We start from the raw sequence: 6000 nt of genomic DNA, 5'->3' as shown, positions 1-6000 counted from the left end.
TGAAATATAATTCATGAAAACAGGAAGTCTCAGAAGTAAAAAAATATAAAAAGAGCTGAAAAGTACAGTATCTAAGATATGACTAGCTAGGTTTAGAGTGGAAAAAGCAGAAGCAAGTGGGTGAACTTGAATGAATAAAAAATTAATTCAATATAAAGATGCAAGAGCAAAAATAGTAAACAGAACCTATATGACCTATATGACAATACCAAAAAACCTTAACATATACAATCCACTGCTCTGAATTGATTTTTACTCTTACATATACTAAAGGACTGGGTAGAACTGTCTCATTGAGTTTGCAGAGCTGTGAATCTTTCTCCTGTGGATTCGCCAACGGTTCCATTATCTGCCAGACACTTTAACCACTGTGCTATCAGGGCTCCTTTGAAGATTCTAGATTCTTAGAGACTCAGTTATACCCAATTAGGAGGTATGTGTATTAGTATATATAATGAAAATCACATTTAGATGTAGAACAGAGTCAAATTGCTGAAAATCAAAGAGCAAAATCTTAAAAGTAGCCAAGGGATATTATATGAGCAATACTACTGACCTAATCAGAACCAAGAAAATGGTAGCTTAAGTGCTGAAAGATTTTTTTTTAAAAAAAATTTAAGTCGCTCAGAATTCTCTACATGAAAATATCCTTCAAGATGAAATAAAGTATCTTTTAAGAATAAAGGTAATGTAAAGATAGTCACTGAAAAAAATCATAAGGTAAATTCTCAACAGCTGAGCAATACTATAAAAAATAATTTCTTTAGGCAGAAAGAAAATAATAGAAAATGGAAAGTTACGGTTTTTTTAGGAAGGAATAAACACTAGAAAGATAAATAAGTGGGTAAATAGAAAAAGCTTCCCTCACCTTTTTGTTTCTTTTTCATTGCGTGACTGCAGAAGCAAAATCTTTTTAAAGTGCTATTTATAACATGTAGGGGTAGAACATATGACAACTCTATGGCATATGTGACTAGGTAGAGATGCAAAGGTTTTGCATCTTATGTAAAGTTACACAAATAATTCCTTTTTTATATAAAACAGAAATTATTTTATTTATTCATTTTTTAACATGAAGTAAGTTTTATTCTACAAGTATTTCCTTCCAAATGAAAAATAACATACAGGCTTAGAAAATGTTTGATTTTCTTAGGTGCTCTGTGAGTCAGCTCTAATTTGTGGCAAATATATGTACAACACAATAAAACTCTGTCCTGTTTAAATCATTTCTTTTACAATGATTAGTCAAAGGTTAGTTCTTGTACAGGTAAGCTCTGATGGCCTAATGGGTAAAGAGTTTTGCTGCCACCTCAAAGACAGGTGGTTCCAATCCACCAACTTCTCCAAAGGACAAAGACTATCTCCCATGCGATTTATAGTCTATGAAAATCTGCTGGAGGGGGAGGGTCAACTATGGCTTGGTTCTGACTTCATTGCACATAGCCAAAACAACAGATCTTATAAGGCAAAGAAGGTCAACAATGTTCTAAATGTTTAAACCACAAGCACCACATCATCTCTGGCATCAGTTATTCCTCTTTCAGTCTTCCCACTCCCATCTATGTCTTTCAGTTCTATAATTCATTGGAAGATTTTACAGAAGCTCAAAAAAGCCATTAGTGAAAAGGCTCACATGATTGTGTATAATGTAGGTCAATGTATGTGATTGCAGAGTTTGCTTGGCTTCCACAATCAACATGCTCAGAAATCAGCAGCCAGGAATCAAAGACGAATTGGGAAAATCTGCTGGGAGGAACCTTTCCAGAGTACTGAAGAGCAACTATGTCAGTCTGGAAACCAAGGTATGCCAAATCCAGGCCATGATTTTCATAATTATGTGCTATGCCTCAGAAAGCTGGACAATGACTAGGTATGATAGAAGGAGAATGGATGCTTTTGAGCTGTGGTGCTGGAGAAGAGTATTGAATATACCACAGACTGTGAATAGAACAAACAGGTTCATCCTGGAGAAGGTGAAGCAAGGCTGCTCCTTGGAGGCAAGGATTCTGAAGCTCTGTCCAACATATTTTGGACATGTTACAAGGAGGGAACAGTCCATACAGAGAGATGTTATGCTTGGGATGGTGGAGGGACAGCACAAGAGAGGAAGACCCTGGACGTGGTAGATTGGGGTAAAAGGGCTAAGTGTGTCAGAGACAAGAAGGTTGGCTCAGGGTAGAGCAGGTTTAAGAGCTGTTGTACATAGGGTCGCTATAAGTCAAAGGCAACTTGATAGCACATAACAGTGACAACAAACCAAACCAGTTACCTTGTAGTCCATTTCAAGTCATAGTGGCTTCATGTGCCTAACAAATAAGATCGCAGCTTATCCTCCTCAAAAAAGAAAAGGGGAAACAAACAATAGAACAACACAATTTCACATCTACCCTATTCACTCCATATTTTGCACCATTAACCCAGCAAAGTAAAAGAGGTGAACATCTTAATCACTGTATTAAAATTCCTTCTTTAGAATGAGACATTCCTTCCAATTTTCTAATGGGCAGATTATCAGTGCTATAATTGAATAGGTGATCCATAAGGAGAGATTGGAGGACAGGAAGTAATTCTGTATAGAGATGTTAACACCATCATCTACCATCTTTCTCTCATCCCTCCAACACCACGATCCATCACACACTAGCACTTATCCATGATCAAATTATCAATGACTTATCTATGTATTATACATTGAGAATGGACTCACCTGAACACTATGCTTTTAAGTTCTGCAGTGCAGAGTTGAAGAAGTCAAATGAAAATTCTCTCATGGGATTTTATTTTCTTCAGTTTCAACTTTAATTTTCCTGTGGTGATTTGTTCTACTGTCAGCCCCTAAGCTTGTTTTGATGGACGACATTCTGCTTCTCCATCATCTCTTTCCACAGACGTAGTAAATTTGATTCCAGTTTATTCAATCAAGCAAGTTTCTTATGTGTAGTTAGTGCACATTTATGCTCTTGAAAAAAGAAGGTATTTGCAATGATTAGGTTATTGGTCAAGTGGTGTCTTAGTGGTAAGGAGTTGTGCAGCCAACACAAAGTTCAAATTCACCAGTAACTTTACTGAAGAAAGATGGACAATCTTCTCCCGTATGATTTATAACCTCTTAAAACCTTCTGGAGTTTCAGCTCAGCTATGAGTCAGTTCTGATTGGAACGTACGAAGCAATAAGTTACTGGTCTTACAATATTCTGTCAAGCAACTCCTCTATTATTTCTGTCCCCAAGGCCATATTTTCCAACTACAGATCCTGCTTTGTTTCTAAATTTTGCATTCAAATCTCCAGTAATTATTAGTGCATCTAAATTACATATTTGATAAATTTGGGACTGCAGATGTTGGCAAAAATATTCAACTTCATCTTTGGTTTTAGTGGTTGGTATGTAATTTGAATTGCAGTCCTATTTGCTTGTCAATAGCATTATACTACATGGAAGATTTTAAATGTTCCTTTTGACAATGAGGATGGTGCCATTCATTTTGTCATTCCCAGCATACTTATTGTTGTTATATAACTTTGAGTTGAAACTGGTCCACAGTTGGTGGTCTAGCAGGTTTTCAGAGGCAGTAAATAACACAGGAGGAGATTACCCGTATTTCTCCCATGGAGCATCTGGTGAATTCAAACAGCATGCCTTCAAGTTGGCAGTACAGCTCCTTACCACTAGGACATCAGCACAATCTATTTCTGCTTGCTAATGCAGTCAGGAGATCAAAAGACAAGTTGCTTTTGAGAAAGTCTGCTGTCAGGAACCTCTCCAGAATGCTAAGGAGCAATGATGTCAGTCTAGAGACTAAAGTGTGACCGACCCAAGCCATGATCTTTGCAATTCCTTACTATGCATCTGCGTACTGGACAGTGAGTAAGAATGACAGAAGAAGAATAGATGCCTTTGAGCTGTGGTGCTGGAGAAGAGTATTGAACATATCGTGAATTGTCAAGAGAACAAACAATTCAGTCCTGGAGAGGGTGAATCCAGGTTTCTCCTTGCAGGCAAAGATTGTGAAGCCCCATCTCACATACTTTGGGCATGTTGGAGGGACCAGTCCTTGGAGAAGGACATTATACTTGGAAGACTGAGGAATAGCACAGGAGAGGAAAACCCTGAATGAGGTGGATTGATACCGTGACTGTAGCAATTTTTTCATTTATGTTGGAGATAGTGAGGAAGGCACAGAATAGGACAGGATTCGGATCTATTGTTCATAGGGTTGCTATGAGTTGTACTCCATGGTAACTAACACCAACAATATGTAGAATATTGAACACTTGGTGCTCCATTGTCTACTTCCTGACCAACTTCTCTTGCCTTAGTCTACATGACCAACTATCAGAGTGATTCCTTCCAGCCACCTAACCAGTACCCCTCTGTCTGGAATGATAAGATATGTTTTCATCATAGTGTTTTTCAGTTTTACATAATTGGCTGGCACTGAGAATATCCAGTCTGAATCATGCCACTTTGCCTGTAACCTCTCTGATTCAAAGCAAACATACGTAGTTCTTTTTAGGAGGCACCTTCTGGTAATTTGGAACACAGCGTAACTACTTAGCTGTCTGTTCTTTCCAAACACAGCTGACATGATATTTCTTCTAGACTTCCCAGCATCTTGACACAAAATTCTTATTAGAAGTGATCAAAGATCATAGCTCAAAACTCAGTGTGCCAGATGTGGGCGAATACTGCAGTTACTTTATCTGTTGTCCATGGTTCTCCTATCATTCTTTGAGTTAATGGTCGGAAAAACCAGCAGCGTAAGACAGAGAAGCCAGAGGGTGTTCATGCTTTTATTTTTTAATGATTTTTAAATGTTTGTTGTTGTGTACCCTCAAGTGTGCACCAACCCATAGCTGACCTCCAGTGGGTTTTCAGTCAGTAAAGGAGGAGATTGCCCATCTTTTCCCACAAAGCACCTGGGAGTCAATCTTATCTTTGTGTTGGTAGTGCAGTTCTTTACTACGAAGCCACCAGAACTCTCTGCACCAGAGCCCCTGAACCCACTGTCCATGTTTTTTCTGTCATTCTTTGGGCTGATGATTGAAAAAAAAAATTAAACAGCAGTTTAAGAAACAGAAGCCAGATGGCATTCATGCTTTTTTTTTCCTCTGTGAATTATTCTGAATATATTTTTAAGTTCTAACTAAATCTGTATTGAGTTGCACTGCTAACTCAAAAGCTGCCAGACTGTATGTCTCTGAATCCACTTGTGGCTTGGGAGGAAGATGGGCAGTGTGCCCCATTGTGATTTACAGCCTCAGAAGCCCAATGAAAGGTTGCTGATTTGGAACTGACTCAACTGTAGTGAGTTTGAGGGGTTTTTAGTTTAAATCCATAGGAGAAGTAATAACTACATATATAAAAGTAATACCTGCTTTTTATTCCACATATCTTATGGTTCTTGTTTGTTTTGTTATGTGCCATCAACCCATAGCGACCCTGTGTACAGCAGCTCTGAAGCCTGCCCTATCCTGAGCCAGTCTCAATGACCCCGACACACCTACCCCCATTGCCCACCAAACTCACCGTCTCTGGTACACTTGGGCCCCTGGCTGTAGTCACTGTGTAAACCCATCTTGATGGGGGTCTTCCTCTCTTTTATTAACCCTTCACCCTTCCAAGCATTTTGACCTCTTTCTCTTGGTTGATGAACAATGGAAATGAAAAGATTGTATAAAACACAATGTACATGAATGAAACAAAACATAAAGTTATTATATGAAAACCAATACAGTTATTCTAAACAAATGTACATAAATCCTTGTCTGGCTAGCTCTGCGATGTGCATCAAGAGCAGTAGATTACAAGACTCGACATCCTGTGGAAGAGAACTTTAGGCATCAGGTCTACCTCAAAAATGTCCAGGCCTTGGCCAGCTAGCTACATTGCTAGCCACCAACACTTTAAAATTATCTTCTCAGAAACCTTTCAGTGTCATTTTTCCTTGTGACTATACAATGTCTTCATGTAAACACTGGACATTCTGCTTTATATGCAT

This window comes from Elephantulus edwardii, unplaced genomic scaffold (genome assembly GCF_000299155.1).
Source record: "Elephantulus edwardii isolate Elephantulus edwardi_28Jun2011 unplaced genomic scaffold, EleEdw1.0 scaffold00018, whole genome shotgun sequence".
Classification (NCBI taxonomy): Eukaryota; Metazoa; Chordata; class Mammalia; order Macroscelidea; family Macroscelididae; genus Elephantulus; species Elephantulus edwardii.
This window is presented reverse-complemented; position numbering follows the sequence as displayed.